The sequence below is a fragment of the Bufo gargarizans genome, chromosome 5 (genome assembly GCF_014858855.1).
Source record: "Bufo gargarizans isolate SCDJY-AF-19 chromosome 5, ASM1485885v1, whole genome shotgun sequence".
NCBI classification, from domain to species: domain Eukaryota; kingdom Metazoa; phylum Chordata; class Amphibia; order Anura; family Bufonidae; genus Bufo; species Bufo gargarizans.
This window is the reverse complement of record NC_058084.1, coordinates 73157610-73181427: the sequence shown is the minus strand read 5'-3', so window position 1 is coordinate 73181427 and position 23818 is coordinate 73157610. Positions and strand designations below refer to the sequence as shown.

At 42.6% G+C, this 23818-nt stretch overlaps 1 long non-coding RNA gene across 1 annotated transcript in view; it reads left to right on the top strand.

Moving 5' to 3' along the window:
* Positions 1–23818, top strand: part of LOC122939242 — a 155731-nt gene that overhangs the window by 72786 nt on the left and 59127 nt on the right. The window contains exon 2 of the long non-coding RNA XR_006390111.1: positions 12112–12159. This is a non-coding gene — a long non-coding RNA (uncharacterized LOC122939242). The remainder of the gene's footprint in view (positions 1–12111; positions 12160–23818) is intronic.

The window sequence follows — 23818 nt, the reverse complement described above, 5'->3', positions numbered from 1 at the left end:
CTAACCCCTCAGGTTAATGCTGTAGAGATGAATAAAAACTGTTCGGTCATCTTGCCCCATAAAGTGTAATAATGAATGATAAAAAATTCCTATGTGGCCAAAAATGGTACCAATAAAAACCTCAACTCTTTCTGCAAAAAAACTAGCCCCTGCACAAGACGATCGGCAGAAAAAATGTATAAATATGGTGTTCAGAAAAGGCGACACAAACATAATTTTATTTTTCAAAAATACTTTATTATGTAAAACTGAAACAAACATCATGGAAAGTAGACATATTTGATATCCTTGTGTCCGTAACAACCTGCTCTATAAAAATAGCACATGATCTACCCTATCAGATGAATCTTGTAAAAAATCGGTGCCAAAACAGCCATTTTTTTTTGTTACCTTGCCTTACAAAAAAAACATAATATAGAGTAATTAAAAATCATATGTACCCCAAAATAGTACCAATAAAACGCGCACCTTATCCCCTAGTTTCCAAAATGGGGTCACTTTTTGGGAGTTTCTGCTGTAAGGGTGCATCAGGGGGACTTCAAATGGGACATATCATCTAAAAATCAGTCCAGCAAAATCTGCCTTCCAAAAACCATATGGCGTTCCTTTTCTTCTGTGCCCTGCCGTGTGCCAATACAGCAGTTTACGACCACATGTGGGGTGTTTATGTAAACCGCAGAATCGGGGTATTAAATATTGAGTTTTGTTTGGCTGTTAACCCTCAATGTGTTAAAGAAAAAAATGGATTAAAATGGAAAATCTGCCAAAAAAGTGAAATTTAGAAATTTCATCTCCATTTTCCTTTAATTCTTATGGAGCACCTAAAGGTTTAACAAAGTTTGTAAAATCAGTTTGAGGGGTGTAGTTTCTACAATGGGGTCATTTATGAGGGGTTTTCGCTATGTGAACCCCACAAAGTGACTTCAGAACAGAACTGGTCCTTAAAAAGTAGGTTTTTGAAAGTTTCTTAGAATGTTTAATATATGCTTCTAAACTTCTAAGCCTTCTAACGTCCTAAAAAAATAAAATGACAATTACAAAATGATACTAAAGTAAAGTAGACATATGGGAAATGTTAAGTAATATTTTATGAGGTATCACTTTCTGTTTTAAAAGCAGAGAAATAGCAATTTTGAAAATTGTGAAATTTCTTTTTCCCAATTTTGTTTTGTAAATTTGGGATTTTTTTTCCTAAATAAAGGTGAAATATTTTGACTCAAATTTATGACTCTCATGAAGTACAATGTGTCACGAGAAAACAATTTCAGAATGGCTTGGATATGTAAAAGCGTTCCAAAGTTATCACCACATAAAGGGACACATGTCAGATTTGGAAATTTTGACCTGGATACTGGGGCATCAATGACCCTTGGTCATGAAATGGTTAATGACAGATCTGCCTTTTACTAGATCCAAACCTTTTTAGATCTTTTATCACTATAGGGTTTTGCTCCTTGTATTGATTCTTTTATTTTTAACTTTTCAGACATAAAGGCTCCTTAACGTTATAAACATGCATGCCAGGGTGGATAAAAATCTATGATTTTTTATTTATTTAAATCAGATTTTTTATTTTTTTTTATAAAATGCTTTTTGAGGAAAATATATTACCATCCAAAGGTTATTCCATCATGAAATAAAGATTTGTTTTTTAATTCTGTAGAATGAGGCTGTATGTGGACTCCCATATTGTTGAATGGATTAGGCAGTGGCTGAGGGACAGACAACAGAGGGTTGTAGTCAATGGAGTATATTCAGACCATGGTCTTGTTACCAGTGGGGTACCTCAGGGATCTGTTCTGGGACCCATATTGTTTAAAGGGAACCTGTCACCAGGATTTTGTGTATAGAGCTGAGGACATGGGTTGCTAGATGGCCACTAGCACATCCGCAATACCCAGTCCCCATAGCTCTGAGTCATTTCTTGTTTGACCAGAGAAGAGTCATATTTTCAAGCTCTGACTCATCTCAGGTCAATTTGCATATGTATCAAATCGTTTTTTTACACAATAAAAGCACACAGAGCTATGGGGACTGGGTATTGCGGATGTGCTAGTGGCCATCTAGCAACCCATGTCCTCAGCTCTATACACAAAATCCCGGTGACAGGTTCCCTTTAATATCTTTATCAGTGAAATTGCAGAAGGCCTCGATGGTAAGGTGTGTCTTTTTGCTGATGACACAAAGATTTGTAACAGGGTGGATGTTCCTGGAGGGATACAACAAATGGAAAAGGATTTAGGAAAACTAAAGGAATGGTCAAAAATCTGGCAACTAAAATTTAATGTAGATAAGTGCAAGATAATGCACCTGGGACGTAAAAACCCAAGAGCAGAATATAAAATCAGTGATACAGTCCTAACCTCAGTATCTGAGGGAAGGGATTTAGGGATCATTATTTCAGAAGACTTAGGCCCCTTTCACACGGGCGAGTTTTCCGTGCGGGTGCGATCCGTGCGGCGAACGTATGGCACCCGCACTAAATCCTGACCCATTCATTTCTATGGGGCTGTGCACATGAGCGATGTTTTTAACGCATCACTTGTGCGTTCAGTTGAAATCGCAGCATGCTCTATATTTTCCGATTTTGACGTGACGCAGGCCCCATAGAAGTGAATGCAAGCAAGTACGGATGCCGTGCGATTTGCACGCATGGTTGCTAGGAGACCATCGGGATGGAGACCCGATCATTATTCTTTTCCCTTATAACATGGTTATAAGGGAAAATAATAGCATTCTGAATACAGAATGCATAGTAAACCAGCGCTAGAGGGGTTAAAAAAAATAAAAATAAAATGTAACTCACCTTAGTCCACTTGCTCGCGAAGCTGGCATCTCCTTGTGTCTCCGCTGCTGATGAACAGGACCTGGGGTGAGCTACTCCATTAAATAGAGCTTAAGGACCTTCGATGACGTCACTCCGGTCATCACATGATCTTTTACCATGGTGAATCACCATGGTAAAAGATCATGTGACGTACCATGTGATGACCGGAGTGACGTCATCGAAGGTCCTTAACCTGTATTTAATGGAGCAGCTCACCCCAGGTCCTGTTCATCAGCAGCGGAGACACAAGGAGATGCCAGCTTCGCGAGCAAGTGGACTAAGGTGAGTTAAATTATTTTTTATTTTTTTTTAACCCCTCTAGCGCTGGTTTACTATGCATTCTGTATTCAGAATGCTATTATTTTCCCTTATAACCATGTTATAAGGGAAAATAATACAGTCTTCAGAACATCAATCCCAAGCCCGAACTTCTATGAAGAAGTTCGGGTTTGGGTACCAAACATGCGTGATTTTTCTCACGCGAGTGCAACGCATGACAATGTTTTGCACTTGCGCAGAAAAAATTGTGCATTTTCCCGCAACGCATCCGGCTCTTATCCGGGCAAAAAAACTCACGCCCGTGTGAAAGAGGCCTTAAAGGTAGGCAGACAATGTCATAGAGCAGCAGGAAATGCTAGCAGAATGCTTGGGTGTATAGGGAGAGGCATTACCAGTAGAAAGAGGGAGGTGCTCATGCCGCTCTACAGAGCACTAGTGAGACCTCACTTGGAGTATTGTGCGCAGTACTGGAGACCATATCTCCAGAAGGATATTGATACTTTGGAGAGAGTTCAGAGAAGTGCTACTAAACTAGTACATGGATTGCAGGATAAAACTTACCAGGAAAGATTAAAGGACCTTAACATGTATCGCTTGGAAGAAAGACGAGACAGAGGGGATATGATAGAAACTTTTAAATACATAAAGGGAATCAACAAGGTAAAAGAGGAGAGAATATTTAAAAGAAGAAAAACTGCTACAAGAGGACATGGTTTGTTTTAAATTAGAGGGGCAAAGGTTTAAAAGTAATATCAGGAAGTATTACTTTACTGAGAGAGTAGTGGATGCATGGAATAGCCTTCCTGCAGAAGTGGTAGCTGCAAATACAGTGAAGGAGTTTAAGCATGCATGGGATAGGCATAAGGCCATCCTTCATATAAGATAGGGGCAGGGGCTATTAGCAATATTCAGTATATTGGGCAGACTAGATGGGCCAAATGGTTCTTATCTGCCGACACATTCTATGTTTCTATATGTGTAATTTTTTTGGTAAATAAATTCCATTAATCCATTCACAATGTCATGCTCTTCAAGAGGTTTTTGTAAGATTATTGGGCAGTTTCTCTGCCTGCAAGATATTATCACAGATGCTTGGTTTACTTTTGCAGTTCTCAAAACTGAATTTGACTCAGCAGAGATCACATGCCTCATCTTCACAGCAAAAATGTTATAACATGAACAGAGTTGAGAAAAAGACCTTAATCCTAACTTCTACAAACCTATGAATGCAGAATCAACCTAATCAAACAAATATGAAAAGTTATTCTAAAAATCTTCATCTACTTGCATATTATAAGTTATACCAGCAAGAATTAGTCTTTATGTAGAAAACTATGATTTAAATCAAGCCTTACTGACTAGTGATTTTAATCATTTTGATTTAAATCTAATCCACCCTGATGCAAGCATAAACCCATATTCTCAACAGAATATCATTGTGTCCCTTCCTTCTACTTATTTGCATCGGCTTCGGATGTGGATTTTAGATCAGACATCGGCTTTGTACACATTGCACTTTAATGGTTATTATTTGCTTTAACAGTAGGCAGCATCTCCATGGAAACAAGGACATAGTTTTATCAGAGAACAGACTAACCCTCGCTGGGTGGGAGACTACTTATCACCTTATCTTTTTGATTTCTTGTTGTGTGTATGTTGTAGTGCTTGATGCCAGAAAGGTATTTATCATGTTGACAAAGTTAATACAAGGCACTTACTATTGTATTCTGATTTTCCATTTTGCCTCCTTTGCTGGTGTGATTCATTCTTTCATAGTATTATATACACTGCTCGATTTCATGGTTACGACCACCTTGTAATCCAGCAGTGGCGGTCGTGCTTGCATGGTATAGGAAAAAGCACCAGCCTATGTTAGTTCCCATGGTCCCGTCCACCAGAGAGGCTAACGCTTTTTCCTATAGTGTGCAAGCACGAGCACCACTGATGGATTGCAGGGTGGTCTGTAACCATGGAAACCAGCACTGTATATAATGTGATGGAAAAATGAATCCAGCCAGCAAAGGAGGCAATATGGACAATCACAATACATTAGTAAGTGCCTTGTACTAACTTTCTCTACGTGATAAATACCATTTGCTGAAATAAGACAACCTTTTTAAAGGTGTTTGCCTCTCAATCATATCAGAAGATCGATTTGGAAACCCCTTTATAGATATTATTCTTCTAGAAGATTTCCATTGATTTTTGTAAACAAATGATTCACAATTCTTGTCGCACAATTTTCAGATGACCGTCGGGATTCAAAAACAATTTCCATGACCAGTATCTTGAATAAATATTTGCATAAGAATTTCAACCATAGGCTAAAATGAGTAAATTTTCTATACTTTGGGACCAAGACTGTGTTCGAGATGAAGGATTCCCATTTTCCATTAAGGCTGGGTTCACATCTGAGCGTATTCGATAAGCGCTTTTTATCGGGCATTTTTGTATTTTGGAAACGCTTGTCGTGCGCGCGTTCTTGCTATTGACCACAGAGGCATACAATGAAAAAACAGAGGTGTTACGCGTGACAATACGCCCCAAACAAGCTCCTGTACTTCTTGGGGCGTAGGGCGTTTTTACAGCGCGTTCGTACGCGCTGTAAAACGCTCAGGTGAGAACCATTCCCATAGGGAAACATTGGTTTTTGCCTGTTGAGCGTTTTACAGCGCGTAGGAATGCGCTGTAAAACGCTCAGGTGTGAACCTGGCCTAATATGTTTTCATGTATGCATAAAATAGGTCTTAAAATCTCCCCCACAGACGTTATTTCCCTGTAGGGTCTGTGGCCATTCTGCCCATGCATAGTGTCTACTGTGAGATTTACTTTAAGGCTCTCGTGGACCTGCATAGAAAAATGAAGATCAGGATGGAAAGGAGCATCATGCATGGGGTAAAGGCAGCAGCAGTTACCCCAATTTCAGCACCAAGGAGTACTTCAGCACCTGCCTGTCACACACTCCCGCAGCTCCAGCTTTGTGCTGTCTATTTATTGACACTCCAGTGACATAACTCAGCAGAGCTTCCCCAGGATGCTGTAGTGACACGTGACCAAATATGGACCGTTTAGCTTCCCTGGGCAGCATCCATGACCAGAGAGCTGTGCCTACAGTGCTGCCCATAATTATTCATACCCCTGGCAAATTTTGACTTAAAGTTACTTTTATTCAACTAGCAAGTAATAAGGCACACAAAAGCTCACTTGGCCTTTGCAAAAGCTCATCTGGACAAAGAAGACTACTTCTGGTCTTCTGTGTTATGGTCAGATGAAACAAAAATTGAATTGTTTGGTCACAATGATGTTTCCTTCATTTGGCGTAAAAAAGGAGAAGCCTTCAACCCAAAGAACACCATCCCCACTGTCAAACATGGTGGTGGGAACCTAATGCTTTAGGGGTGTTTTTCAGCCAATGGACCAGGGAACCTGATCACAGTAAACGGCATCATGAAAAAAGAGTAATACCTGAGGATTCTCAATTACAACATCAGGCAGTCTGCAGAGAAACTTGACCTTGGGCATCGGTGGACATTTCAGCATGACAATGACCCAAAACACACACCAAAAGTGGTGAAGAAATGGTTAGCAGACGACAACAACATTAACGTTTTGGAGTGGCCCAGCCAGAGTCCAGTTTTGAATCTAATTGAGAATCTGTGGAGGGAGCTAAAGATCAGGGTGATTGCAAGAAGACCCTCCAACCTGAAAGATTTGGAGCTCATTGCTAAAGATGAATGGGCAAAAATACCTGTGGAGACATGCAAAAAGCTGGTCTGCAATTATAGGAAGAGTTTGATTGCTGTAATAGCCAATAAAGGACTTTTACTATTGATTATTGAGAAGGGTATGAATTTTGTACTGGACACTTTTTGCTCAAATGTAAATAAAAGCTGAGAAATGTTTTTTTCCCACAATAATGCCTCATTGAAGACACCTATGTCATTTCCCATCAAAAAATTACTTGCTGGTTGAATAAATGTAACTACACGTAAGTCAAAATTTGCCTGGGGTATGAATAATTATGGGCAGCACTGTACTAGAAAGCCTTCTCTTCCCAGGAGCAACTAGGACTTAAATGTCCTCGCCAAGGAGGAGATGCTACACAGGATGATGCCGGGGCCCCAGTGCAGTTGAGGACTGGTGGCTGCATGGGAAACTCCAGTGATAGCTGTCCGTAAATGGATAGTGACCTCACTAGATCTTTCTGACTTTTATGTTTAATCGAGACCTGTCACGGTGACCATCTGAGGTGTATGGGAGCTTCCCAGTTCTCTAATGGCAAATGTCCAGGAGAGTAGGATTGAACAGTTGGACTTTAACGTACCTGAGCCATTTGTGGCTTATTCCGTTCTCCCCATTCAGCACACTTGACTCCAACTGTATGGGTGATTTTGAGAGTTAGCTGTTGGACATAGCGGTCACCTTATATCTAAAATGTATTTAGATACAGAACATATTTTTATCAATGCGTTTTTATAGAATTGTCCTCAGCAAACTTATATAAACTGTTCACTTCTGCCCACCCCTTGACACTGGTGTCCAACCATTTTGTATATGTTCTGCAGATTAGCCTTCCTCCATCTTTCAGGTACCAGCAGTCTGGACATTATCTATTCAGCAGTAGGGATGTCGTTACCCTTTGCAGAGCACTGAAGGGTGGGAGGTAGTGGCCTCTACTGCTGGCGCTTCTGAATAGTGCAGCAGCAGTTGTCTTTTCTCCTGGCTGATATGGACTTTTTGAAGATGTAAAACTACTAATAGCCAGTTGTCGAATTGCAAATTAGTTAAAAAGATTCAACCCCACCCCATTCATAAAACATTGATGTCATACTAGAAAGACAGCATTCATTGTTAACCTCAAACCTATATACCCATGATCTAGTGTATACACCATGTAGTATGTAAAAGTGTACTTTCTGTACGTGTACAGATGGCTATGTCTTTGGAAATCTTGGCTTTTATTAATAAACCGAGCCCTCTGGCTGGGAATGATGTATGGGGTATGTACATCTACGGAGCTGTAGTTTGTCATTGTCTTGTTCAGCTGTTCAATCTCTATAGCTGGCTGATTCTGCAAAGCTTGCAAAATTTCCCAAATAATTTGCTGGGCTGTGTAAACTTGCAGAATGTTTTATAGGATTTCCCAGTTATACAGTGAACTGGTAGAAAATCAAAGCAATAGAACCAGTGAGACAAAGAGGAACCATGACTATTGTTTTTGCAAAAGGGATATTAAGGTGAATCTGTCACCACATACATCAGCATTAATCCAGCGAGATGTGCACTTGAGAAAATTTCAGTTTTTTTTAATGTGTAGATTAGGCACTGGGTGCAACGAGGGCGGTGCCCTTGCAACCAGAGACTCCGCCCCTTGTCTCCTATGCTGAGCTCCATTCCTGTACAGCACGTGTGTTGAACACGCTCCCTGTGAGACTTCAGGGCCTGGCATGAATATGTCTTCAATGCCTGGCCTGGGGGACGGGCATAGGAGACAAGTAGTGGAGCTTCTGGGTGCAACAGTGCTGCACTCGGTGCACCAAGGGCCTAATTTACTTACTTGTAAAACAGCTATTTTCTCAAAATTGCGGCCACCTGTAGAGATTAGAACAGCATCACATTCAGCTGACCAGAGCACATCTCGCATGTTAGCTGGATTAATGCTGATATATATCGGATTCCATCTAAAAAGTAACTATATCAAATATTTTTTCTATAAATCGGTAAAAGTGTTAAACTTTGTGTTGTATCTTATTACAGGAAAACGACTTTCTTCCCTTTTCTACGCCTCTCCTCCTACCCCATGCCTCCTGTAATGACAACTGAAGACTTGTTAGGCCTCGTTCACATTTGTGTCGCGACCGTGAATAAAAAGCTTACATGTTTCATCCGTGAAGCGTCTGTGGTTGGTCAGTGTGTCCATTTTTACCATCCGTGTGTCATCCGTAATTCACTGACATTGCTCAGCTGAAAATTCATTGCCAAAGAATCTCCTATTAGTCTTCAGTGGAAAAAGGGACACAACATGGACACAACTCAGATGTGTGTCATTGATTTTCACAGGCCCGTAGACTTTACTGGGCGTGCTTGGTCCGCATCACGGATCAAAGTAGTGCATGTCCCTGTTGTGTGTTTTTTGTTTCGTTTTTTACCGGTCAGTAAAAAAATAATATTGAAATGTGAACAGACACATTTTACCCCTTAAAGACCGGTCCTATTCATTTTTATATATTTTATTTTGCCTCCTCATGTTCCAAAAGCCATAACCTTTTTATTTGTCCGCTCACATAGCTATATGAGGGCTTATTTTTGATGGTACTAGGTGCATTTTTTTAATGCCGCCATTTAATTTGCCATGCCTTGTATTAGAAAACAGGAAAAAAATTATTTGTGTGGCAAAATTGAAAAGAAAACAAGGTCTTTGGGATTTTGACATCACAGCGTTCGCTATGCACTAAAATGACCTGACATTCTTATTCTGTGGCTTAATATGAGTGCGGCAATGCCAAACTTTAACATTTATTTTTTTGTTTTACTACTCTTAAAAATAAAAACCTTTTAGAAAAATCGAAGTTTTCTTTGTATTTGTATATTCTGACAGCCGTAACTTTTTTTTTATATTTCGGTCTGCAGAGCTGTATAAGGGCTTGTTTTTTGCGTAACAAACTGTAGTTTTTATTGATACAATTTTTGTAGTATACCACGTTTTAATCGGTCATTAACGTTTGGGGGGGGGGGGGGACAAAATGACCCAAAAAAATGGCAAATCGATCGAGTGTTTTTCCTTTTTGTTTCTGTTACGGCGTTCACCGCACAGGAATTTTTTTAAAAAATATTTGAATAGTTCAGACATTTTGGGACACGGCAATACCCAAAAAAGTTTTTTGTTTATGTATTTTTATATGCAGAATTGGGAAAGGAGGGTGATTCAAACTTTTCATATATTTGTGTGTTTTTTTTTGTTTTTTTTTTACTATCAGCCCACATAGGGGCCTTGTACATGGCAGCTTTTGAACCCCTCTCCTATTCACCCTAATAGAGTAGGGTGAATAGGATATTTACTCCCTTCATTTTGAGCTATGCCTCGTGCATAGCTTCAGACGCGTCCAGGCTGCCATGGCAACCGATCGGAGCCCTGCGATTTCACTGCGGGGGCTCAGATCTGAAAGCAGAGGGAACCGCATCCCTCTGCCTTCACTCACAGGTGCCATGATAAGCGTTGATCGCGGCACCTAAGGGGTTAAATGACAGGGGCGGAGCGATCGCTGCTCCCTGTCAGTGCGGCCGGGTGCCGGCTGTATGTTACAGCTGGCACACGGTGCCTATGGAGCAGGGTCACTGCAGAGGCCCGCTCCATACGCCCGCGGGCCCATAACGCCATATATATACAGCGTTATGGGTTGAGGGGTTAAATCAATGGGTACGTGTGCTGTCCGCAGAGAATGCGGACAGCACAGGTCAGTGAAAAATTGAAATGTGAATGAGGCCTTCGTAGTTCACTGAGAGATCAGGTTACAGCTGCTTTTCATACAAGTCTATGGGGAGGAGTAGCAGAGGCTGAGAGACACAAACGCTCCCACAGTGTATAGTGCATCTTCTCTCCTCAGTGCTGGATTTACATACAGACCGCCCAGTACCATTGTGTATAATGTCCTTCTTGCTGCAGCTGCTGTTGCTTCTGGGAGTGTCATACAGAGAAGTAGAGGAAAAAGAAAAATGTCAGAGTCTACAGAGGGGAAAACTAATAACTGCAACATACAAGTCATATAATAGTCAGATTATAGGGTTATACAGCTTATACTGGAACTCCATAAAAGAATAAGGAAGGCAGCACACATTCTTGATTTATTTTTTTTTTTTTTTTCTTTTCTTCCCTTCACATTGGCAATCAAGGCCTTCCTTCTTCTTTTATGGATTATATGTTATGGGCTAAATTGAGCTGAGCTCATTTAGCCGTGCACTGAACAGCTCTTATTCTAGCCCTGGAATGCTGTCAAAGTCTGTTTTTTTGGGCTTATTCTGAAAAGTCACCCAGAATGATAAGTACGCTTTTAAAATGGTGGTAGGAAGCATCAGGGCAATTGTAATAGAACCCTTTTGGAGCAGGTCGCATGTGATTTCTTTAGATTGCCTGATGAGAACAAACAGTGGTCCTGGTGACAGATTTGTTAGCCCAGGGTCATACCCATTCCAAGCGTTCTAGAGCAATGGAGTCTTCATGTAAAAATAAATGACATTGACTACTAATGACATATTATTTGCTTTATAAGACTCACTTTGGGGTGAAATGGTAATGTGTCCTATAAAGAGCATGCTAGTAAGTGCTTCTATTATGAAAGTGCTCACTAGTATACAGGAGTTGGGGGGAATGGTGAATACACCACTGCTAGCACTGCCCGTATTCACCACGCCCTATTCTTCTCCGGGCCCTAACTGCACTTTCCTGACTGCATACAACGTCAAGATGTAGTGCACGCACTATGGCCTGATGCGGTTTGTCGGGTCACAGTGCAGCGTGGGTCTGATGAAGGTTGGGGGTCTGATCTGAGGTCTGATGAAGGTTGGGGGGTCTGATCTGAAGTCTGATGAAATTTTTTTTTCTGATTTTCCGCCTGTAAAACCTAGGTGCGTATTATAAAGCAAAAAACACAGCTTGTCTATAAACTTTTATATCCGATAAACATGGTATCGAAAGAAACCACAAGGGTTTCAGGGCAGTAGTGTGCCGTGTGTTCAGAAACCACAGAGAACTGAAGCGGTTTACTGTGAAGTGTTATGTTTCTTGGCAAGCATAGGTGAAGCACATGGCTGGTCACTATGCAGAGACTTACCACTTTGTCAGAAAATATTTATGCATCATCACATCTGATTATCTGTCCAGCCCATCATCATCGGCCTAATGAGGATGAATCTTTGTCTGCTTCTCTTACCTTTTTACCTATGATAAAACATGACCTCTTAGCTTACGGTGAATATACTGAATAACGCATTTATTTCTTGCCTTTCAGATATTTTAACGGATTCTTCCTGAATAAGAATTGTTCCACCTACAACAGGTATTTTTTTAAAAATTTTTAATAAAAAAAAAATCTACTAGATCTAGGTTTACTTACAATTGCACTCCTTTTCATACAGTGTAGTACTGTCTTTTAGCCTGTAGATGTCACTGCTGTAAATGCTTCCTCTATAACCATTGAACACTCTTAAAGGGAATGTGTCATCAGAAAATGGCTTGTTTTAAAGGGAACCGGTCACCTCAAAAATGCATCTACACCCGCCAGCAGTACCTCATAGTAGCCCGCAGCCTGTTAATAATCATAGGTTTCATCCAGTTTTCCGATGCTGCGTAAGTTAAAAAAACACGGTTTTATTCTCCATCAGCGCTATAGTGCAGGCCAGCTTGAAGTCAAGGTAACCATGCCCCCTAACCGTCCCCTCTTGCCTGAGAGTGACAGCCTGCAGTGCGTCCGCGATTCCCCAAGTATCGCGCATGCGCGGTGCGCTCTGTAGTAATGCGCTATTATCCCATCTCCTGCTGCGGCTGTTTCAGCTGGGTTTCAGTGGTGCAATGCGCATGCGTGAGACTTGAGGAATCGCTGCAGGCTGTCACTCTATAGATACCTTTTAAAAGGAGGTTACTTTTTGTCCCCCTTACCCTCTGCCCTTCTGCGGTTCCTACTAAAGCTGAGCAGAGGATATATACGGGAGTAGATTCTCGTCCCTGAACAGTGGGGGCCTGTTTTCACTCCATACCACTAGGTCTCCCTTCCCTTCTGTGAGGAAGCAGACCAGAAAAAGAAAGGGCACGCTGCATGCCGTCTCTCATACGCGCCGCGGTCTATGCTCTGCTCTGTTCCCGACATTGCCAGAGGATCACTGTGGAGAGAGCGCGCGCACACTGGTGACGTCAGACTCCGCGCTGGGTCAAAAAGAGGCAGTGAATTTAACCTGCCGCTTCCTCAACTGTGTTTCCTGCTCCGGTGAGATGTCAGCTCCCGATGCCCCTGCAAGCCAGATCGATATTGCAGACCCAACTTCGGCTACTCCTATCGTGAGTTCCCCTGTGGGGAAAATATCTGTGACCTTGGATATTTTATGTGTTTTTAAAATATCTGATACCTAGTTGCTCCTCTTTATAGGGAGTGAAAGAGCCCAAAGTTAAATCTAAATACACAAGATGCGCAACTTGTGCAAAAAGACTCCCTGAAAGTCACAAAAAGAAGCTCTGTCAGTCTTGCATTAATGAGCTTGTAAAGGAAGAGCAACCATCTATCCTCATGGAAGTTAAATCCCTGATTCAAAGTGAAATAAGATCCTCCTTGGCTTCCCTCAAGTCTGTCCCTCCTATGCCTCCTGCCAAAAAATTCAGTCGGTCTGTTCCATCCTCCTCTGATCGAGAGGACATGGACGAGGAGGATTCCACCTCTAGACAAAATATAGAAGACGAAAATAAATTTTACTTTTCTTACTGGGGGCTGTGAGAGCTACTATGGGCATTGAAGATGTTCAAAAGCCCTGGTCAGTTCAGGATGAGATGTTTGAGCGAAAAAATACAAACTTTTTCCTGTAAACGAAAATATTAAAGACATTAATCTGGATGAGTGGACTGATCCAGAAAGAAGACTGGGAGTCTCTAAAGAATTTAACAGGTTATTTGATCAGGCTGAAATAAAAATCTTTAATGAGACCCCGAAGATTGATGTTTAGGTGGCAAAAGTTGTCAAAAAAACTTCCTTGCCATTTGAGGATTCATCACAACTAAATGATTCAATGGAGAGGAAGGCAGATGCTCTACTGAGAAAATGCCTGGGAGCCTCCATGTTTGGAGTTAAGACCAACATAGCGGCAACTTCTGTGGCCAGAGCCATGTATTTTTGGCTTAATGAATCAGAGAACCACATAAAAACAAAACTCCCAGAGAAGAAATCCTAAACTCCATTCCCCTTCTTAAGTCTGCCACAGCTTTTCTGGCTGATGCCTCCACAGAATCGGTCAGATTTGTTGCTCAAGATTGAAGGGCACTTTGGGTAAAGTCTTAGGGGTGTGACAGGACCTCCAAAGCTAAACTGTGCTCTATTGCGTTTTCAGGCGAATACGTTTTTGGGCCAGTTTTAGATGCAATCCTAGAAAAGGCTGCTGACAGGAAAAAAGAAGGGTTCCCAGAAGAGAGCAAAAAGAGACCCATTCGTCCCTTTTGCTCACAATCCAGATCCTACAGGGGAAAGGGAAAATCGGGACAATTGAGCTATCGGAAAGGGGGAAAAGGCAGAGGTTTCCTTCTTAATCCTCAGAACGAACAAACCAAAAAATAATGACGCCAGGGTAGGAGGAAGGTTGAGAAATAGTTCTATATCCGTGGTAAGACGTAACCCAGAACCCTTGGGCCTTAGCCATCGTAAAAAATGGCTACGGCATAGGATTTTCCTCAATCCCTCCAAAAGATTTCAAATGACATCCCACAGTCAGAAGTGTTAGCAAAAATTGGCAGGGAGTCCTAGACTTGAAAAAATCAGGCGTGGTATTAGAAGTTCCCGAACCAGAAAGGGGAAGGGGCTTTTATTCAAGGTTATGTTTAGTCCAAAAACCTGACGGATCGTCCTGTACTATTATAAACCTAAAAGGGTTATACAAATCTATAACCTACAGAAAATTCTAAATGGAGTCAATTTCATCAATAATTCCCCTAGTCAAAAAAGGAGCATATATGACATCCATCGATCTAAAAGATGCTTACTACCATGTTCCCATCCATCCAAAGTCACAAAGATACCTCAGATTTGCACTGAAAGACCAAGACGGCATAGTCAATCATTTCCAGTTCACTGCCCTACCATTCGGTATATCTTCCGCCCCAAGGGTGTTCACAAATCTGATAATAATTTCCCCTCTCAGACTAGAGGGCTTAAAATTTTTTCCCTATTTAGACGACTTCCTCATAGTAGGAAAATCTGAGCTGGACAGACCAATTACGTGATACAAAAAATCTCAGAATTGGGCTGGTTGGTAAACGTTTAAAAAATCTTGCCTAGTACCAGCGACAAAAATACATTTCTTAGGGGTAATGCTAGATTCAATTACCCAGACTTCATCTCTCCCACAAAAAAGTTGGAATCTTTCAGGGAGAGAATAAGGATTTTCCAGTCTCAGAAACAGTGCTCCATCTGAGGGGCCATGAACATCCTGGGAATGATGACATCGTGCATTACAGCAGTAGCATGGTGTCAGGCTCTCACCAGGTTAAAACTAACTTGAATTCTAGGGAAATGGGACAGGAAACAGTCCTCCCTAGACACAAAGATAAACGTCCCTTACCACGTAAAGTCAGATCTGAACTGGTGGAAGGAAAGGGAAAATCTGTCAAAGGGCGTAACCTAACCGTTCCAGAAATTTAAATTATGACAGATGCAAATGGCATCTGATGGGGGGCAAAAGTGGCCTCCTCAAGCTGGCAGGGCAGGTGGTCAGATGAAGTAAAGAGCAGATCATCAAACTACAGAGAACTGCAAGCGGTCTGAGAAACCCTGAAAGTATCAAGATATGTTATTCAAAAAGCATCTGAAAATAATATTTTACGACAATACAACCACTGAGGGGACTGGCAGAAAAAGTATTCTTCTGGGCAGAAAAGTATGTCCTTTCAATTACAGCAATCCATCTCAAAGGTTCAGAAAACATAGAAGCCGATTATCTCAGCAGAAAAACGTTAGACCCAGGGGAGTGGTCTCGAAGTCAAGAATTTTTTCAGAAGATTTCCAAAAACGGGGAGTACTTTAAATAGACCTATTTGCTTCAAAAACAAATGCGAAAGTAAGGCGGTTTTGTTCCTTAAATCCCAGAGAAGAACCATGGGCTGTCGACGCTTTATCAGTCAGGTAGACTTGGAACCTTGCATACGCCTTTCCTCCCTAGGCCTTAATCCCTCGTATTTTGCAGAAGATATTAACTTGCCCAATAACGGTGATGCTAGTGGTCCCCTACTGGCCCAAGAGAAGCTGGTTCTCCATCTTAAAGGAAATGGCTGTGGAAGAACCATAGAAATTACCATTTCAGAGGGACATTCTATTGCAGGGCCTAATCCTTCATCGGGACCCGAGCCTGTTGAAGCTATCAGTCTGCATTCTGAAAGCGAAATCTAAAAAAGTAAAGGGCTTTCGGAAGAAGTCTTTTATACCTTGAAATCTAGCAGAAAGAAAGTCACCTCAGCTATATATCTCAAAATCTGGAAAAGATACTGTAGTTGGCTAGGGAAGGTCTCCCCAAATAGGTCACCCCCATGTATGCAGAAAAGTTTAGTTTTTCTCCAGAGGGGGTTGGATATTTGCCTTAGACCTAACATGCTAAAGGTCCAGCTCTCCGCCTTGGGGGCTTTCTATGACATGGACTTAGCCAACCATAGATGGATAAAAAGATTTATAAGAGCTGCCTCCAGACTAAGACTATCTCTAACCCCAAGGGTTCCCCACTGTGACTAATGAAGTCTCCGTTTATTCCTATATTGGACATTTCAATCTCAGAATGGCCTGCATAAGTCAAAGCGTTTTAAAATTATCACCACATAAAGTGACACTGGTCAGATTTACAAAAAAATGGCCTGGTCCTTAAGGTGAAAATGAGCCCAGTCCCTAAGGGGTTAATATAATTTATATCCTTTAATTTCACATTATGCAGCAGACTGACATCTTGTGACCTTCCTATTTCACCAAATGTATGTACTGTATATGGAAGCACTGTAATGCCAACATATGCAGTCCTAATCTCTGCCGTTAGAGGGGGATGCAACTTATTCAACACCCAATGAGTATTCTAATTAATCAGACCCATGCAGAAAACCTGCTGGACATTGGCCTTGGCATCTATCCTCCCCATTGTGTTGTTACGTCTCCCCTGGCAGGATGTTGGATCAGGCGGAAGAGTATTCCTGCACCCCTGCCGTGTGGTGATACCCCATACAAAACTACAGTAATTTATGGTATGGTTATCATGGACAATAAGAAATCTCCAGCTGCAGCATTTTCATTTCCCAGGCAGGAGCATGGATTGCCAGGCTGGGTACAGACATCTTAAAGGGAGTCTGTCAGCACCAAGTTGATTTTACATACAATGCCTGGTAGGACTGTCCCCCTGTATTATAGCCATACTTACAGCTGCTACAACATGAAGACAAGTGCAGCCACCTCTCCATTCACTGCTTATGGGACTGCCAGAAGTAGGCCAAAGCAGAGCCCAGCTATTTTGAGAACTCCCATAGCAGTGGACGGAGGGAGCTGTTCTCCCTTCATTTCAGGAGCCCCAAGCTGGAGATAGGTGCAGGTCACACCGATGTGACCCGCACCTATCTGACATTGATGGCTTATCCTAATGATATACCATCAATGTCCCAAAAGTTATTCCCTATAATACATACACAGATCAGCAGTTTGGTGCACTGCGGGTGGGCCACTCTGTGCCACCTTGCTCCCTCAGCTTCCTCTGCCAGTCCCTCCCTCACATTCATTGACTGGGTCAGACGAGATGACTATGCTGGAACCTGGTCCTGTCAATCCTAATGGAGAGGGAGGGCCTGGCAGAGGAGGCAGGAGGAGCAAGGGTGCACAGTATCTTGGGCCCGTCCTCGGTGCACTTAGCTGCTCATTTGCATATGGATTAATAGAACTTTTTCTCCAGAATGAAGCAGTAAGTGAGAAGTATCATTACATTTAGCTGAGCTAGGCCTTCAAGATCTTGTCCTAGTGACAGATTCCCCTTCATTCCAGAGAAGGATGCCAGAACCTCCATAGCTGTTGTCATAAATACGCAGACTTTTAGGCTGATGAGTCTCGAGATACATGAACACCCGAAAAACTGTATAATTTGAAATGAGTTGGATTAAAAATGTTTGTTTTATGATGACCTAATGATGAAAAGAAGCTGATTTATGTATGTGCAGGCATCGTCTCCCTTCTCTGGCGTGATGAAATATAATAATGCTTGCACTGGCAGTAAAAATGTTTTTCCTCTATTTACCTACCATCCGTTGACCGTCCTTGGTATAAAACAAGAGGTTAATTAAAATGACATACAAAACCGTAGAACCGATCCCAGGCCGTAAATGCTAAGACGCTGGTTATTGACGCTACGCCTCCTGTCCGCCTGCAGAAGTGGTTTTCTTGGAGGCAGTTTAAATCCATTCAATCAATTCCATTTGAAGTTTGGCCAGAAGTTGTAGAACTCGATAGCGGAGGGCGACCTTTTATGTGAAAAGCAACCTAACAATACAGAACGTAAGGAAATGCAGGTCCTGAAAATCTAGCCAATATTAGGAGTTATGGATGTGTGTTCCTTGTGAGTCTATGCTATACTAACACTGTGCCTACCAGCGGCACTATTCTTGATTTCACCTCACTAGACAATATGGAAGACATATTTTATTCTCATTTTGTTCCCCCTTATTAAACAGCTGCCACACATCAGGCTGGATACGCGTTACTTAGAGAGAGTATCTATTTTCTATGTTTGTGAGTTTTCTTTTCTTTTTTTTTGCCTTTTTGTTAAAGGCAATTGCATATTGCTTTGTATTTTGATACAGAGCTCTAAATCAATTTCTCAAAGCTCTAAAGACACAGGGGAAACTTGTTAAAAATTCACACATTTTTGCACTTTTGCTCGATGATCACCATGATTTTAAAGGCTATATACGCCTTTTGTGTAAATTTTGTTTATTGCAATTAGGGCTGCAGAAAACGAATATTTTTGTAATCGAGTATTCTATCGATTATATTTCTCGATTCATCGAGTAATCTAATAAGAAAAAGCTACTTATAATAACGTACGTAATTAGGCATGTATAAAGTTATTGGTTTGAAGGGGTTAATGGAAACACCTTGGCATTAGGCATGTATAAAGTTATTGGTTTGAAGGGGTTAATAACTTTATACATGCCTAATGCCAAGGTGCTTCCATTAACCCCTCCAAACCCAATGGGCATGTATAAAGTTATTGGTTTGAAGAGGTTAATGAAAGCACCTTGGAGGTGCCTTCATTAACCCCTCTCTAAACCAATAACTTTATACATGCCAAGGTGGTGCCTGCAGCCTCCATTAACCACTCTCTCTCCATCTGCCTCCCCCCAGCCTCTGATCTGCCCCCTCTGGTAACGCAAACCCCCCCTTCCTCTCCCTCCCCAGTATTAATCATTGGTGGCAGTGGCCACAGGGTCCCCCACCTCCCCCCCCCATCATTGGTGGCAGTTTGCAGTTCCGATCGGAGCCCCAGCAGTGTAATGCTGGGGCTCCGATCGGTTACCATGGCAGCCAGGAGTCACGCTACTGAAGTCCTGGCTGCCATGGTATGTTAGTGAGCAGAGAGCAGTGCATTATACTCGCGTGCGCTGTGGCCGCCGGTCGCTCCTTCTCATAGGTCTGTGCGGCGCATTGCTAATGCTGTAAGCATTAGCAATCCGCCGCACAGACAGAAGAAGGAGCGACCGGCGGCCACAGCGCACGTGAGTATAATGCACTGCTCTCTGCTCACTAACATACCATGGCAGCCAGGACTTCAGTAGCGTGACTCCTGGCTGCCATGGTAACCGATCGGAGCCCCAGCATTACACTGCTGGGGCTCCGATCGGAACTGCAAACTGCCACCAATGATGGGGGGGGGGGGGAGGGGGACCCTGTGGGATATGGCCGGCACATTCATTGGTGGCGCAGTGGCCACAGTCCCTCCCCTCCTCCTCCTCCTACTCTGCCCTCATTGGTGTTCAGCGGCAGCTGCGCACAGTGGGGAGGGAGAGACTCCCTCCTCATCCCTCCGCTGTGCCGGCCGGCTCAGGAGAAAATGATCATATCGCGGTCCGGCGATATAGGGGATATGTGATGTAACGATTATTCGATGCAGGGAAACTGCATCGATTGAATTTTTTGACTCGATTTAATCGAGTTATTCGAATAATCGTTTCAGCCCTAATTGCAATGTACTCATTTTTAGCTAAAAATCTTTTTTTTTTTCTCTTTATTAAAAAATGCTTGAGTTTGTCTACTAGCTGTATCTGTATTTTCCCTCTTCTCTGTCAGGCAGGGAGCTGATGGACTCCTTATTTCTGACCTTATAAACATTCATTAAAGGTCAATTCTTATCTTACTGTTTCTTAAATGAGTGTTTATGACCTTATAGTAATTTAGAGATGAGGTTTATTAGATAAGTAAATAAAAGTACCAGTCACACAGCTAGAAAAACTGTTAACACTTTGACAGAACTGCTGAATATATTTTAATAAAGACCAACTGAAAAAACAATTTTTAGCCCAAAAATAAGAAAAATGCCATCATAAAAAAAAAATCCCAAGAGGTGTACATGGCTTTTAAGTTTACTTGCGCCAGTTTTCTGCCACAAGTTACGCCTAAAATCCTCACCAGCTCCTAGCTGGTAAACATTTCAGATTCTGGCACAGGGACCGGCTGAGATGTGCCAAAATTATTATGAGGCATTTGCAGCACGCTGTCCCGCTTGGCAGGTGTGGTGGCTGGAGCTGGCGTGAGTGAGAGTGGTGCTGGTGGCAATGATGGTGGTTGTAGTCCTCATGGTGGCTAGTTTATCTCCCTCTAGTGCTCCTCTGCCGTGTGTGCAGTGAGTGAAGGGCGCACCCTTTCATCCCTCGCCAAACACCCTGGACTTTTAGGAGCTCTTGTATGGTGGTGGCTGATGCCCTTGAGTGTAAGGCAAAAAATAAAAAAAACGAAAGCAAATGAGTAGTAAGATTAAAAGGGTTATCAAACCCTCATAATGACTTCTCCCAATGCCTAGGCCCCTTGTATGGATTATACTTACCGGCACCTGTGTCGCTCCTGATCCCTGCACGACCGCCACTTCATCTCCCCGTCGGGCAAATCAGAACACCTGGCGATGGGGAGAGCAGCCAATAGCAGGCCGCGACAGGGATGAGCCGCCCTAGCATCGCGGGTGACGTTGGGGAGGCTCGTCCTCGTCGCGACCTGCTATTGGCTGCTCCCCCATCACCAGATGTTTTGATCTGTGCGACGAGAAGTTGCAGCGGTGACCGTGCAGGCATCAGGAGCTACGTGAGTGTCGGGCAGCAGGTAAGTATAATCCATACAAGGGGCCTGGACATTGGTGGGGGAGGGGGTCATTATAGGGGTTGGAAACCCCTTTGAGGAAACTAATGATTTTAAATGTATTATGCATAACTATGGCTACTTTCACACTAGCGTTTGGGGCTCCGCTTGTGAGTTCCGTTTGAAGGCTCTCACAAGCGGCCCCGAACGCATCCGTATGGCCCTAATGCATTCTGAGTGGATGCGGATCTGCTCAGAATGCATCAGTCTGGCAGCGTTTGGCCTCCGCTCAGCAGGCGGACACCCGAACGCTGCTTGCAGCGTTCGGGTGTCCGCCTGGCCGTGCAGAGCCAAACGGATCCGTCCAGAGTTACAATGGAAGTCAATGGGGACGGATCCGTTTGAAGTTGACACCATATGGCTCAATTTTCAAACGGATCCGTCCCCCATTGACTTTCAATGTAAAGTCTGGACGGATCCGTCTGAGCAACTTTCACACTTAGAATTTTTTCTAAACTATAATGCAGACGGATCCGTTCTGAACTGATCCCATCGTCTGCATTATAGGAGCGGATCCGTCTGTGCAAACACCAGACGGATCCGCTCTGAACGCAAGTGTGAAAGTAGCCTATAAATGTAAATGGTGATCCTGCCTGCTCTTCTTTGCTTCATACATATTTTGCAGTACAGAGGATGTGTTCTCATCACAATAGTCTCCCGCGAAGCTCACAATCTAATTTCCCTGCCTCAAATCACTCTTTGATGCCAAGCCCAGTCCATATAATAACATGCTTGTGAACGATGTGAGAAGCCAACCAAAAAATATCTAATCTCCTGGCAGATGGTGCCCTGGTTTGGAATTGACTCTTGACCCCATTATGATGGGCAGCTATGCCAGTCCCTGTGCCATGTCATGCCTAGAGTCGTGTTTCATGTTCCTCTTTTCTGTAGATGAAGTGTGTGTCACGTTAGGTGTAGATCTTCACCTTGTCTCCCAGTAAAACACATCACGTGCCCATAGTTATCAGCAAGGCAAGTTGGCAATTTAGGGTGATGCCAGGAGCACTTTGCTTGCATGAATCTGTGCTGTGGCTCATCTGTTTGCCCTGAGAGCAGCTGCGCCCTATGTGGCGTTCAGCGTGCCTTTCATGTGCCTAGGAGTCTGTCCTGAATTTTTTTTTTTCTCTCTTAATAAAACAAGCCACTATTTGAGGCGATAAAATAAACCCATTATTAAGGATTTGGAAATCGCATTACACCCTATCATCTCCCGCCATCCTATCTCTATTGTCGACCAAGTACAGTGTGATCTCGCGTCTGTGAAATTCTCATTAACATGACATTGCAAGATATAATTATTTGTCAAAATGCCAGCTCCCTGGAGGTGTTCAGCTGTTGCTATGTGTGGGAAATTTTATGTCTCTATAAAACCAGGTAAAATTTTAAATCGTCATGATCCTGGCTGGAAAATAAGAAAAAAAATAACGTTTTTTTTCATTGCAAGTATATTTATAGAAAGCAATTACTGATCACAGATGGCAATTTACCAGGGAAGATCAACAGGAAAATGGAAATTCCTGACATGTCTTGCATTCTCCATGTAAATACAATTTTGGGGCATCTATTCTCATGATTCTGTTTGATCATTCCTTTATTATTCCTTCTAGAAGTTCTAAACTAATTGCTAGCAGTTTGCATTGAACATCCAGATGGGTGTTCCCAGTTGGGGATGTATCCCAGTCTGCCACTGTCCAGGCAGTGTTGCCAGTGTCGGGTTGGGTAGGGACACCCCCAACTAGTAACACCCAGCAGGGCCATCATTGCAAACTCCTAATAATTTATTCAAACCATCTAGCAGGAATAATAAAGGAATGGTATAACAGAGTCATTAGACTAGATGATCCAGAATTCTTGTTACATGGGGGATGCTTGTAGTTACTAAAACAGATAAGTCAGGAGAGGTGACGGGTTTAAGAGAGAGCCCATGCCCTGACACCTTTGTGGTACCTGATATCAGCATGTTTGACTCCTCGATTACTAGAATAGAAAGTAGCTGTGGGAAATTAGTATTTTGCTAGCTGCCGTTCTCCATCGCTCAATTTTCTTCCCTTGCAAATTGAGTTATTTTGGTAATAAATGTGGGTGTATGAAATCTGTAGCTGATCTGAAATAACAAATGAATAGAAACTCGCCTGTTTTTCTCCCCTGTTTGTTCGAGCGCTGAGCTCCGGTCCTCCCACTGCTGATGTCATTTTCCTGGCTGGAAAGGTGACGTTCCGTGCTCATGTAACTGCTGCAGCCAATCACTAGCCTCGGCCGTGCATGAGATGTCTCTGCTGCGGCCAGTGATTGGCTGCAGCAGTTACATGTGCACGGAACGTCACCTCTCCAGCCAGGAAAAACAAAAAGCCGCAGTGAGAACCTGAGGAGGAAACGGGTGAGTGTACATTCATTTGTTATTTTGGGCCATTTACAGAGGTTGTTCAAGTTTTTATATAACTGACAACCCCTTTAAAGCGACTGGCTGGCTCAAGAATAAAAATCACTGGGAAACGAAGAACATTTACCTGAGGCCCTCCATTTCATCTTCTGAGCTGCAGATTCGCTAATTCTCAGTGTCCTCTTTTGCCATCAAAGATGGCCGCACCCCTCCTCAGACTGTCTG